The sequence below is a fragment of the Suncus etruscus genome, chromosome 9, assembly GCF_024139225.1.
Source record: "Suncus etruscus isolate mSunEtr1 chromosome 9, mSunEtr1.pri.cur, whole genome shotgun sequence".
In the NCBI taxonomy this organism is placed as follows: Eukaryota; Metazoa; Chordata; class Mammalia; order Eulipotyphla; family Soricidae; genus Suncus; species Suncus etruscus.
In genome coordinates, this window is record NC_064856.1 from 68,617,296 (window position 1) to 68,632,535 (window position 15,240).

A 15,240-nucleotide genomic window follows, 5' to 3' on the forward strand; every position below is an offset into this window, starting at 1 on the left:
CATCAATCTAGGAGTTGGGGGTAAATGATGTCATGAAGGGGATGAACAGACAGAAAATTGTGCGTTTTCTATAAAAAAAAAATCATTGGGTGATTTAAACTGAATAAACCTATAAAATGCTTTGATCTATGAACTCATCATACGAATGTTTGTGAATTTGGATTCTTGGGGTTTCACTGCAGACTGAATTCCTGGCTTGCGGTGACACCCCAGAATTCTGGAAAGGAATAAACCCGCGTTGCTGATTTATATCTCTGAAGTTTCGTGGTCTCTAATAAGGTGGTGAGCTCTCCCAGACGCTGAGCATCCCCGAACCCTGGGAATACCCCTTGGGATCCTTTGAGGTCCTGGACCTTGGGCTTCCCCAGACTCTAGGCTCTCTCGGTTTCTTTTTAACAACCTCAGGGCCCAGAAACTCACCTAGGTGCATCATCATCTGGTTACATGTGCTGTGAAAATGCTCCTCCCAGAGGAGCTCTTTTGTGCATCTAAGAGATAGGAGCTGGATAGGCTGGTAGGCCCTGTGTAGTCCTCAGTTTAATTGGTTATGTGGGGCTAAAGACATGGCTCCAGTATAGAGCACATGTCACATGTGAGCCCCAGGTCTGTCACAACACCCCTATCCCCACATTGCCCACACCAACAAAATCAGTAATGAATGTGATTTGTGCTATAAGGCTGACGTCTGCCTGCTCATGGAAGCCAGGAGGTAACAAGTGGTTATTTGATTTATGCAAGTTCAAGAGGCCAGTGGTGGTGCAATCCAGTCTTTGCTGGCCTAGCTCAGAAGAATATGTCCTTTGCTCTTTTCTAATGGTCTCACCATGGGGTTTCTATAGCTCATCTTTTTGTGTCCCTTGTGATGGATTGATTCATCAGACCCCACACCTGTCTGACATTCACCATAAACGCATGTGGTTCCCTTGAACTGGAAATTTTGCTTTAGGATCTAGAGATACAGGGGCAGAAGCACATAATAGTAGATGTCTGACTAGTACCAGTTTTGATCATCTTTTTCCTTTAGTAATTATGATAAAATTGTTGCTGCTTTTAAAAGAATATGAGGAGCTGAAGAGATAGTGTAGAATTAAATACTAAAAAGGCTCTTTGAATGGAGCTGGATGGTGGTGGATGGTGATGGAGGCCTTTTTCCTTCAGCCCGGGAACACGTGGCTCCAACTCCCTCCAGCCGGCAGGTCAGCAGGTTCAGGTAGAGGCGAGGAAATCATCCACAGACAGGTTCCAAGAAATATCAGCTTTATTCATGCCCTAGCCACCTAGCCACATGTGTGGCCTACCATAACCATGTACGCTGGATTCCTATTCAGCCCTGCATTGTACCTTGTTCCTCAGTCATCTCCTCCTCCATCCTACTTCTCCATCCAGGCAAATCCCCCTTTACACCTCAGGCCAAACCTTTTGTAACCTCCCCAAGACCCCTCCCAGAAATGGGAGGCTCTTTCTTGTAGGTAAGGTAACTCAAAGAATGGGGGGATGTGGTAACAAGATAGTATAGAGGATAGAGAGCATTTGCCTTGCATGTGGCTGACGGTGATTCTATCCCTTGCACCCCATGAGATCTGGAGTCCTGCCAGGAGTCTTGAGTGCTGCCAGATGTGGCTTCAAAATAAAAATAAACGAGAGAGAGAGAGAGAGGGGAGAGAGAGAGAGAGAGAGAGAGAGAGAGAGAGAGAGAGAGAGAGAGAGAGAGAGAGAGAGAGAGAGAGAATACCTGTAACATTTCTGTAAATTGCCTTTCAGTCACCTGTAATAGGAGGAAAGGTCAGGTCACAATTTACTAAATTTGAAGGACTGACCCTGGATTCCATATTTAGATGGCACTTAGTCTTTATTTGGGGAGGAGGCTTGAGCTATAGCTGGAAGTGCTCAGGGGCTATTCCTGGCTCTGTGCTCAGGAACCACCCTTGGTATGCTGGAGATTCTTTATGTGTCAAGGGTCTGCCACATGCAAGTCACTAGGAATTGATTCATTTTGTTCTTCCAACTATAATGCCTTTATTGATAGTATCCTCATCATTAATGCATGTGTGAAAATGAATTACTTTTCTTTCAACATCATCAGTAACATAAATATACTTTATGTTCATTAAGAAAACCCTGAAAAAAAAAAGAGATAAAACCATGGTTGACCATTTGCAAGGCAAACACCTTCATCCTTATCTCTCTAGACCAGGGCATTCATTTTAAATCTTCCTTCTCTTATGTGGGCTCTGCCCTATGGTGAGTTCTGGAAAATTTCTGGAGGATTGCTTCATTTCTGGAGGATGGCAGAGAGGTCTGTGAAGAAGGTTTAGTAATACTCAACAGATACGTTTCAGGGTCCCAGGGGCCGGGAAGGTGGCGCTAGAGGTAAGGTGTCTGCCTTGCAAGCGCTAGCATAGGACGGACCGCAGTTCGATCCCCCGGCATCCCATATGGTCCCCCCAAGCCAGGGGCAATTTCTGAGCGCATAGCCAGGAGTAACCCCTGAGCGTCAAACGGTGTGGCCCAAAAACCAAAAACCAAAAAAAAAAAAAAAAAAAAAAAAAAAGTTTCAGGGTCCCTATGCAAGGGCTGCTTCCATAGCAAAGAGATCTTTATGGCCACACAGGAATGTATGTTGAGAGTGTTTGCTGAGAAGGACCTTGCAATGGACTTCCTACTTGTTTAATATCGTCAACATCTTGAAATCCTTAGTTATTTTTACCTATGAGCCTATGTCTTATAAGTGAAAACCATGGATAATACCAATGAGCAGAGAAGAGAGCATAAGCTTTCCAGTACTCCAGGAACGAAGACTGGGAATTTAGCAAAGTCAAATCCAGTTTTGAGCAAGTGTGTGATGGGAGCTATGAATTCAGTAGAGGGCTGCCAGCATGCCTGCATTTCAATATGTGAAACAAACATTTGGATTCTGTACAGTCTTTTCACTGATCAGAATGAAGCATGCCTATGGGCTACGTAATATGCATTGATCATATGATTTTGATAATACTGAATCTGATGTAAATGTTCTATTTCCACTTGAAACTGATATTATACAATATGTAATTAAAATGTACATTGGTAGTTAAAATATTTCTGGGACCAGAGTGTTAGTGCAGTGGGTAGGAAAAAAAAAAAAAAAGAAAACCCTGAAGTGAAAAAGGATAGATTACCTCAACATGCACAACTAGGTTAGTATATAGAATACATATGGAGGACTAGAGAGTACAGCACTTGACTTGCAGGTGACCATCCTCAGTTTTTTTTTTTTTGTTTTTGTTTTTTGGTTTTTGGGCCACACCCGGCAGTGCTCAGGGGTTACTCCTGGCTGTCTGCTCAGAAATAGCTCCTGGCAGGCACGGGGGACCATATGGGACACCGGGATTCGAACCAATCACCTTTGGTCCTGGATCGGCTGCTTGCAAGGCAAACACCGCTGTGCTATCTCTCCGGGCCCCATCCTCAGTTTAAATTCGATACCACATATGTTCCCCTGATTCCTGCCAGAAGTACTGTTGGGCACCAAGCCAGGAGTAAGCCCTGAGTGGTGTGGGATATGGCTCAAAAAAAAAAAAAAAAAAAAAAAGGAAAAGAAAAAGAAAAAGAAAGAAAGAAAATCAAAGAATACATATATGGAAAACTTTTTGTTTGGGGGGGGGGGTTGGGCCACAACCGGTGGTGCTCAGGGGTTCCTCCTGGCTATCTGCTCAGAAATAGCTCCTGGCAGGCACGGGGGACCAATAGGGACGCCAAGATTAAAACCAGCCACCTTAGGTCCTGACTCGGCTGCTTGCAAGGCAAACACTGCTGTGCTATCTCTCTGGCCCCATATATGGAAAACTTTAAAAGATATTCCATCTTTGCATAGACAAGCCTTTTTGGGAAGGATTAAGTGCTATTCCTAGAAAAAATTATAAATATATATTTATAATATATCACATATTTATATTATAACATATTATATACTTATAATATATAATATATTTATAATATATAATATAAAATATCCTTGAGTTTGAATTCTATAATGTTGCAAACAGTAGCATTTATATATGTTAGAAAATGCCCTCTTCAAGAGCTCAGATTGAAGCTTGTTTTTTTGGTTTTTTTTTTTTTTTTTTTTTTTGGTTTTTGGGCCACACCCGGTAACGCTCAGGGGTTACTCCTGGCTATGTGCTCAGAAGTTGCTCCTGGCTTGGGGGACCATATGGGACACCGAGGGATCGAACCGCAGTCCGTCCAAGGCTAGCGCAGGCAAGGTAGGCACCTTACCTTTAGCGCCACCACCCGGGCCCTGAAGCTTGTTTTAATCTCTTGCTCAGACCTAGACTATTCTGTGTTTTTCATTTCACACAGAGATTCATTTTTTTCCCTTTTTTCTCTATTTTTGGGGAGAGGGGCACAGATGGTGGTGCTCAGTGTTTTTACTCCTGGCTCTGCACTCAGAAATTACTCCTAGTGGGCTTGGGGAACCATGTGGGATGCCAGGATCAAACCTAAGTTAGTGTGCATAAGGCAAATGTCCTACCCAATGTACAACGAATAGGCCTTGAGAAAATGATTTCATAAAAGCTCCTCTTGGAAAAAAATGTCAATAGAGAATTCTTTGTAATTTGGGAATTTATGGTGCAAACCTAGTGGAGAAAGCAATGTCTTAACAATGAGATATCATCTTATACCAATGAAGGTGGCACATAGGGGCTGGAGAGATAGCATAGAGATAGGACATTTGCCTTTATGCAGAAGGATGATGGTTCGAATCCTGGCATCCCATATGGTCCCCCAAGCCTGCTAGTAGCGATTTCTGAGCGGAGAGCCAGGAGTAACCCCTGAGTGCTGCCGGGTGTGGCCCAAAAACTAAAAAAAAAAAAAAAAAAAAAGGAAGGCGGCACATATAAATATTGGAGATAATTTGTATTGGTGAGGATGTGGTGAGAAAGGAACTCTAATCCACTGCTGCTGGTCCATTTCGTATGGAAAACTGTTTGGAGGGTTCTCAGTGAACTCAAAAATTGAGCTACCATATGGCCCGGCAACCCCACTTTTGGGTATTCATCCCAGGAGAGAAAAATATTAATCCAAAAGGATATATGCACACCACTATTCATTGCAGCACTCAGTACAATTACTAAGAGTTGGAAACAACCTAGATATTCAACAACAGCTGAGTGGATCATGAAGATGTGGTATGTATATACAGTGAAATATTACATAGCTGTAAGGAATGATGCAATTATGCAATTTGCTGCAACATGGATGGAACTGGAAGATAGTATGCTAAATGAAGAAAGAAGAGAGATAAATACAGAATATCATTTACATGTGGTATTTAGAATTGTGGGTGTACCTATTTAAGACCCTAGACCCACCCATTTCGGGGAGGGGTCTTGGAAACCGGATAGTAGGTGTAACCTTACCTGCTAGACCCTCCCATTCCTGGGAGGGGTCGGGGAAAAGGTAGATAAGGCTTGGACCAAGGGAAATCGGCCCTTTTCTTCCAGCTCGGAGCACGCGTCTGCCACCCTGTCTAGCCCACGGTTCTGAGGTGAAACGGCGGGTAAACAGCTCGCAGACAATCAGGCTCGTGGAAATATTTGCTTTATTCGGATGGACAAAACTGAAGTCCAAAGACTCAGATTCAGTTCCAGCCAGCAAAAAGCCCTTGCCTTCCACAGACCCTTGCTCTTATAGTCCAGAGTCAGGTCCCACCCAATGGTGGGATCAGATACCAACCAATGGTGGAAGCAGAATCAGGTCCTACCCTAGGGTGGGGGCAGAATGCCAGGTCACACCCTAGGGTAGGGCACAATCACCTAATCAGATTAGGGTGAGCAACATAGTAATCCCCCAAAATATTTACATACACAACAATTCCCCCTTTTGTTTTTAGTAAACAAACAATATTGTCTACAATTATTAAAAGAAAAATTAGTCACTAATAAAAGAGCGGCTGTTTGCATAAGCGCATCACAGGAAAATGTAAAGAAAAACTTCTAACCTAAGCACAGGGTGTCTAAAACCAGAAACATGTATCAAGGAATCAACTACAAGCTCCTGACAAGATAAATCTAAGATGTACATAGATCTTTCGAAGAGACACCAGAAAGGTTGTGTAGCAGGCAAGGAGAAGCACCTTTTCTTTATTTGTTGTTGTTGTTGTTGGTTTTTGGGTCACACCTGGCAGTGCTCAGGAGTTACTCCTGACTCCACGTTCAGAAATCGCTCCTGGCAGATACCGGCATTTGAACCAATGACCTTCTGCATGAAAGGCCAACGCCTCACCTCCATGCTATATCTCCAGCTCCATTTTCATTCAAGTTCAGGTAGACCAGAAAGCCCATCTTTGAGGGCATTGAACTAGGCCTTTATTTCAGAAGAAGAGGCTCATACACCCTCTGCACAGTGGGGAGCCACTGCAATGATGATCAATAGGTATCTGAACTTAGTCCAAGTTCTTAATCCTGTCTGAAGTCCATAAGATGTCTAAAATTGATGTCGACTATTTATAGATGGGAGCTTAAGTCACAAACCAAAACAAAATGCTTAAGGCAGAGACCCTCCCTGTGTAAATAAACAACTTGAGGGCCCATCCAAAATGGATGGAACCTTCTATAAACCTAGTATTTTGCCTATGATGCGCCCAGCAAAAAACCCTGAGAACAGACAAAAATATCATTTAGGAAATTATAGACAATAATATCTAACTCACAAACCTAAAGTCAAGAAAGCAAAACGTTAATGTAATACAACATCGATTCCTAATATTAAAAACTAAAATAGAAAAACATTAATTACGATAGTCAAAAGAAGTGTAGTACCAAACATAACTTCAAAGGATTACAGTTATAGGAAAAACAACAGATGTAATTTCTACAGAGTTCAATACCAATCTGTAAATATGAGGGGTCTGGAACTCCAAAAAGACCGGCAGAAGACACTTGATGGGTCTGGAAAAGCGGGTTGAAGCCTTGTACAGGAGATAACATCAAGCTGAATGAAGAAGGAAGGCCAGTACAGTCATCCATGTGTTGGGGCATCCCCAAGCATTACATCATTACATCATAAGTTGGTTGGGCTTCTGTATTTCCTTTGGGATCGGTGCAATCTTGGGGTAGCCATTGTAGAAACGGTCAACAATAGCATTTTGTATGTGGATGGAAAACCAGAAATTCAGATAGCACAGTTTAACTGGATCCAGAGACTGTGGGTCTTGTCCATGGATCTTTTCTCTGGTGTTACATTGTGACACAAATCCCAGGTGGCTTCATTTCCAACAAGTTTGCAGCATATATGGTGTAAAACTCCAACAGTCATGGATTTCTTCTTCCCCCCGAGATCAGGAAGCTTGTAGTTGTGGGTGAAGGAGATGGGTTGCACATGTGAAATCCTGAAAATTAAAATGTTAAGGACTAGGAAGAGAGAAGGAAGGATAAGGAAGACTAATTTGGGGAAGATAAAGTTAGGAAAAAGGAAACTATATACAAAATATGCAGAACAGACAGACACTAAACAAGACATACATACACAGACTTCACAAAAAATATGGCCATAACACTCACTCATACTAAAAAATATTTGTTGGAAAGGATCCAAAATAGAGCAAAAGAAAAGAGAATTCAGCTGAATCAATTAAAAGCTCCTTAAAATGTAATAGCCGGCAATTGTTTAGATAAATCATTTCAAATTCACTAAAAATAATTTTTTTTTTGCCTAGCAGATCTGAAAGAGAATTTCATGCGTAATACAAACATGGAAAACTCTACTATACGTTTATATCAGTATATATACAAAGTTATTGTATAACAGTAACTTTATGATAATCAATCATAGGCAAGAAGCACTGTGAAGAAAGTCCACCTAAAATTATCATTATGTAAGCGTCTTAAAACCTAAATTGAGGGAAATAAAGCAATGATGTTAAAATAAAAAGAGTGAAAGTCGTTAAATGAGTATACCTAGAAAGAAAAACAACATTAATATGATGAGAAATTTTTCTTTCAGGTGAACCTTGACTAAATTAATTTGTAAAATTTCATGATTAACTGAGACCTAGAGCAATAATGAAATTAAGACATAAATCCATCCTACAAGGAAACACATTGGGGATTCATGATTTTCAATCTATATTCATTGATCATGCCTGTGGAAAGAATCCTAGAGCATTAATAGCAACTGATAGGGAAGTAAAATGATTATCTGGTGTTCATTGTAGATCTCTAAGAAGTATAAAACAGGATGTATGCTGCTGTGGATTTCACCAATGTATTAGGGACTTTTTTGATCTTCTTGTCATCAAAATTGACCCAGTGTTGTTTTGCAGCAATTTTACAGTATGAAGTACAGTGTCCATAGTGAACTTTACCATAATGGTTTGACACCGATGATAAGTTGTATTTCTTAATCTTGCTTTTATTCTCTGAAGTGAATTCCTCTAAATTGAGGTCTTCTAAAGGAAAATCTACATAAGTATGCAATTTTTTTATTTGTTTGCCATCAAAAGCAAAACGTTTCAAGTGTATTATAAGTACTGGTGGCAGTTTCCATAAGTACGTTTTCTTTGAAAAATCCCTTCTATTTTTGCAACTGTTGCACAGAACTTTGTTGTCATTTCTTAATTCTTCTTCTTTAAAAAATTCAGAGAGGCATTCCTGTAATGTACATTTATCTGTAGATGTAACAGCCAAAGACAAATGAACAAATGTCTCATAAACCTCAGACTTTTGGTGGCAAGTGAGACACTGGAGTATAGATTTGAATTGTCCTTGAAAGAGATCATAAATAATAGATTTATGAGCCTTTTGGTGTTCTGGACTAAATTGTTCATAATTTTCATTTCCCATGAGATGTGTAGTTTTGTCTGTCATTAGATTTACAGTAAGCAAGTCCTGATGTAATCCCTCTATTAGGAACATCAGTAGTTCGTGAGGATCCTGCTGATTGTGTCCAGCAAACTGGTCATTAAGTAAACCAATTGTTACTTTGAAGCTTTCAGGGTTAATATATCTATGAAATCCATTTCCCATGGTTTTGATGAGCCGACCAAATTCTTCGGCTAATTTACCTTCATGCCCCATCGGATTTTTCTTGTTAATATCCTTTTTATAATGATCTTTATAAAAATACTGAGTTAAGTCTGAAATATTATACAAGCATTGCAATATTGAGTTCATGTAGCAAGAGTTTCCTATATTTTGGAGCCCAGTTAAGACAGGTTCCTGTCTTTCCTTTTGCATCTCGGAGTGTAAGGGTTTATCACTACCATCAGTCTCACTCATTGTATGGTGTGTGACAGCTAAATCGTTCCCTGCCCCAGAGACCTTAGTAATATTACTGCTGTTAGTGTCTGAAGTATTCTGTTTTTTCTCTGAAGGGGAGTTTGTAGTCTGAACCTGATCATTTGTGCTAGCCCGATTTCTAACAAGACGTAATGGAACCCAAAATTTCTTGGGAGGGTCATCATTTATAGAAACATAGGCATAACCCCTTCCTCTTAGGAGAAGATAGCCAGCTATCCATTTTTCATCCTCCTTGATCCAAATAGGTTTATGGGTTGTTTCTTGTCTCTGAATATCTTCTTTAAAATGTCTTTCCGCTGCAGTGTAGCTTTCCCCTTGGGGTAAGTTAAAGTAATTTAGTGTGATAAGAGTCAAAGATAGCAAATCCGTTGGTGGTAAACCTCTTTTTCTATTTTTTTGCAATTGAGTTTTTAAGGTTCTGTGAGTCCTTTCTACAATGGCCTGTCCCCTACAATTGTAAGGAATTCCTCTGAGATGTCTTATCTGCCATTCCTTACAAAAAAATTCAAAAGTTTTGCTAACATAGGCTGGCCCATTATCAGTTTTTATAGAATATGGAATACCCATCACAGAGAAACATTGTAAAAGAAAACTACAAGCAGCCTTAGATTTTTGAGAAGACATGGGAATTGCCCACATAAACCGAGAATAAGTGTCCACCACAACATGAAGATAAGGTTTCCTTGGAAATAAATCTGTTTGAGTTATATCCATTTGCCAAAGTTCGTTAGACTGTAAGCCTCTTGGGTTTGCTCCTGCTATGTGAGTCTTTTTTGTTAACGGTGCACATACGTTGCAGTTTTCTACGATTTCTCTAGCTTGCCTCCATGGAATTTGGTAATTCACATGTAAACGGCGAGCATTTGTGTGTAGGGCTGAATGTTCCTCTACAGGTGATTTAAATATAGGCATTGCTAGCAAGTCAGCAGTTTTATTTCCTTGAGCCATAGGTCCTGGAAGACCTGAGTGGGCTCTAATATGTGTGATGAAGATGGGCTCAGTTCGTTTTTGAAGAAGCTGCTGTAATTGTTTAAGTAAGTCCTGTATGATCGGGTTATTAGCATTAATGGATGCAGTGGCTATCACATGACATAAATTTACCACATACAAAGAATCAGAAACTATATTCATGGCTTCAGATACATTTTCTAATAGGTAAATTAACGTTGCTAATTCAACTTTCTGTGCAGATTTATATTTGGTATCTATGGTCATATTAATGTTGTCTCCAGTTATTCCTCCTTTTCCATTTTGGGATCCATCAATGTAAAAAACCTTGGCATTGGGAATAGGGGAATCCCGAACAATTGAAGAAATAACAAACTGAGTTTTCTTTAAAAAGTCCCAAATTTTTCCTGCTGGATAATGGGAGGATATTTCTCCTGTGAAATCTGAGAGGGCCCTTTGTAGAGATTCATTAATTGGCAATATTGACTCAATTTCCTTTTTTGGTACTGGCAAAACTATTATATCTGGGTCAAAACCTAGTAAAGATATAGATCTGAGTCTTGCCTTGATAATAATCTCTGAAATCAGTTGCAAGTAGGGGACAACTGAGCGAGGTTGTTTGTTATGTAAATACACCCATTCCAAAGGTCCTGACTGTTGCATCAAGGCCCCTGTGGGGGTTTCTATAGTAGGGAAGATTAACAGTAATACCTTTTCTCCTGGGATGAATCTTGAGAGAAACGATTTTTGTAATCTGCTCAAGAAGATGTCCAATTCATTTTTGGCAGCTGTTGTTAAATTTCTCGGGCTATCTAAAGCAGGATCACCCTCCAACGTTTTAAACAGATTAGATAACTCTGCATTTGGGATTCCTAGTGCAGGGCGGAGCCAATTTACGTCACCTAAAAGTCTCTGAAAATCATTAAGCGTTCTGAGGTTTTCTTTTTTGATAGAAAATTTTTGTGGACGTATAGACGTCCGGTCCAAAATAAAACCCAAATATTGATACGGTGGCATTATCTGTATTTTTTCTAAAGCTATTTTCAGTCCTGATGTTTGTAAACAGTCAGTAACATAAGAGTATAATTCCTGTAAATCTGTTTCGTTGTTCATTGTGAGCAAGATATCATCTGTATAATGAAATATCATGGCTTGAGGAAATTTTTCACGAGCAGGGCTCAAAACCTTATCTACAAAAAACTGACACATGGTTGGGGAATTCAGCATGCCTTGGGGGAGAACAGTCCATTGGAAACGTCTGCAGGGATGGGTATTATTGAGAGAAGGAACTGAGAATGCAAAACGTTTTTTATCATCTGGGTGGATAGGAATATGGTAGAAGCAGTCTTTCAGATCAATTATAATTAGTGGCCATTCCTTTGGAATAACTACAGGTGATGGTAAACCAGTCTGCAATTTGCCCATAGGTATCATGGATAAATTTATAGCTCTAAGATCCATCAAAAGTCTCCATTTACCGGATTTCTTTTTTATAGTGAATATAGGTGAATTCCATTGAGAAAAAGATGGTTCAATATGTCCTAAACTTAGCTGTTCCTCCACTAATTCTGTCAGCACCTTTAATTTATCAGTTTTAAGGGGCCACTGACCTGTCCAAATTGGTTCATCAGATTTCCATTTTATTTTTATTGGTGCTGGTGTTTTTACGGCAGTGGCCCCCACTAAAAATTTTTGGTTTTTAAATCAAAAGAAGGTTCGGGCTCTTCTGGAGCTAATGGGATGTGGAATTCTGCTTTCCACTGTTTGTGTAGGTCACGGACCCACAGGGATGGTGAAAATGGGCCCACGTGAGGTCTGATTATTGCTTTTTGATTTTCTGGGCCGTAAAATAGTATAGTCCTCGTACTCAACAGACAGGAACTCAGGCCTCCTATTCCTTCTAGGGAATACGGGATTTCCTGAAGAGGCCAATTTTCTGGCCATTCTTTATCAGAAATTACGGTAACCTGAGCACCCGTATCTATCATTCTATCAAAGGGTTTGCCTTCCAAGTGAAGTTTGATCATTGGGTGTTCATCTTTACATTTAGTAACCAGAGCCACGATTGGGTTTTGAGCAGCACCCGGATCTGTGCTTCCAAAACCTCCAATTCTAGTCTTATCTGAAGTCCCAAATTTGACATAAGGCACTATTACTATCTGGGCAATCGCTTCTCCTTTTTTAAAGGTCCATGTAACTGGTACAGTAATAACTACAATGATTTCTCCCATGGAATCTGAGTCAATGACACCAGTGATTACTGATATACCCTTTATGTTGAGGGAACTTCTGCCAAGAATCAAACCCATGGTATCTGGGGGTGGCGGGCCTACAATGCCAGTTTCTAACATGTAAGGGCATGCTCCTGGGTAAATTGTAATGTCCTCTGGGCATAATATGTCTAATCCGGCACTCCCTGAAGTAGAGTGGATTAATTCCCTTATCGTGATGAATTTTCTTGGGCTGGGCTTGGAAGGATTATTGTCTGTGAACTTTGCCCCTGATTTGGAAGGGCCTGGGGGGAGGCCCTGTGGGCGTTTCCCTGCATCTTGTATGTGTGTTCTTGGGGAGCTGAATTTATAAGGAGACGACAATTTCTTTTGATATGTCCCTGTTTTCCACAATGGTAGCAGGCGATTTGCCTCCTGGGGACTGTGTTGAAACCTCTACTTAGGTTATTATTAATGAGGTTTCTGGATCTGCAATCTTTCGCCCAGTGGCGACCCCTTTTGCATTTTGGGCAAAGACCTGGTTTCCGGAAAGTGTTCTGTCCCCGAGGGGAGTAAGGCATTGTTCCCTTGGTAACTGGGAAGGTTTGTACTGAGTCTGAGTGGGGTGGGGGTTGGGGTTCCACATAGACATTCCGGCAGGCATAAAGGTAATCATTCAGATCTGACTTTTCATTTAATGTATTCAATACTAATCTACAGGCTGAATTTGCATTATGATAGGCCAAAGATTTTACTAGGAAGTTTCTAATCTCCTCATCTTCCACCTGTAACTTCAGAGCATCTTTAATCTTACCTACAAACTCTGCAAATGACTCATAAGGCCCTTGGGTAATTTTTAAAAAGTTTCCTCTACCAATGCTGTTAGAATCAATTTTTTCCCATGCTGACAATACAATCTCCCTGATTAAATTTAAGATTTCCTTAGGTAAAGCTGCTTGTGTCTGAATATTTGCAAATTGATTTTCTGCCATCAATAATTCATACGATAGAGTAACACCTGCCACTTGCTTTTTCATACCATCCGGACTATATAATTTAGCTTTTACGCCTTCTGAATAGTACATTTCCCATTCAGTTCGCTGTTTAGACGACAGGCATATTTCAGCGATTCTTTTAAAATCATACAAAGTCCAAGATGAGTTATGACTCCAAAGTCTTAATAACTCCACACTGTATGGCGATTTTGGCCCATTTTCTTTACATGATCTTTTAAACCGATCTAATTTTTCCATCTGATAGGGTACATAGTTAGAAACATTTACCCCGTCTATAGGGGATAAGGCCTGATTAGCAAAATTACTCTGAATAGAGCTCTGAGACCGAGCATGTGGTTCATCGTTTGAATCTGCTCTGCTCTGCGATTCAATTTTGTGACTAGAAGGAGGCATACTTCGTGGAGTTAGCACTGGAGGTAGATCATTATCTGAGTCACTACTGTCAAGCAATTCACTAGAATCAGGCTTAACATTCTGAGTTGTTTTTCTTCCAGCAAAAATTTCTATATTGTTGATGGTGGGGCTGGATTCGTCAGCCTGCACCTTGGTCTGAGTTTTCGTCAGATAAATTTCCTTATTATCTATACTGGTTTTAGCCTCACCATTTCTACACTTTCTATTTCCTAAATAGAAATAACAGCAAATAACTATGCTCATAATAATAACGTTAGTCAACACAGAAATTCCACAAACTATGATGGCTAGAGACACTACACTTTTCATTTGAAATATAGACCACAACCATCCAACTGCAGTGATTGTCCTTAGATCAAAACCAATTAGTTTTAAACAAAATGGAATGATCCACTTGTATACTAGAGCACCAATGCGTAAGACTAAGGGTGGTAAAATCCACATGACTAACCACAGAAACCATTTGATGGTCAGCATAGGAAATTTCCAATGAAATATTTCACTTACAGTTCTGAGGGTCCAGGGTTCAGGTCCCTGTCCGGGCGTCATTATGTAGCAGGTCAGCCCCTGAAGAGGTTGACTGATGGAGGGATGGAGAATGAGGCCCTTTTCTTCCAGCTCGGAGCACGCGTCTGCCACCCTGTCTAGCCCACGGTTCTGAGGTGAAACGGCGGGTAAACAGCTCGCAGACAATCAGGAAATATTTGCTTTATTCGGATGGACAAAACTGAAGTCCAAAGACTCAGATTCAGTTCCAGTCAGCAAAAAGCCCTCGCCTTCCACAGACCCTTGCTCTTATAGTCCAGAGTCAGGTCCCACCCAATGGTGGGATCAGATACCAACCAATGGTGGAAGCAGAATCAGGTCCTACCCTAGGGTGGGGGCAGAATGCCAGGTCACACCCTAGGGTAGGGCACAATCACCTAATCAGATTAGGGTGAGCAACATAGTAATCCCCCAAAATATTTACATACACAACATAGAATAACTGCATGAAAAAAACGCAATGGTTTAAATGGGAGTTGTTGAGAACATTCTAGGCCTCAGAGTATAGTGAGAAGTAAAGAAATTCAGTAGAGGAGAAGAAACAAAAATATGAAAGAATGCGGGACAGGAGCCAAGAGGTGTCAGGTTCATTGTTGGAATTAAAAAAGGATAGAACTGGGCCCGGAGAGATAGCACAGCGGTGCTTGCCTTGCAAGCAGCTGATCCAGGACCAAAGGTGGTTGGTTTGAATCCCAGTGTCCCATATGGTCCCTTTTGCCTGCCAGGAGCTATTTCTGAGAGACAGCCAGGAGTAACCCCTGAGCACCGCCGGGTATGACCCCCCCCAAAACAAAACAAAACAAAACAAAACAAAAAAAGGACAGA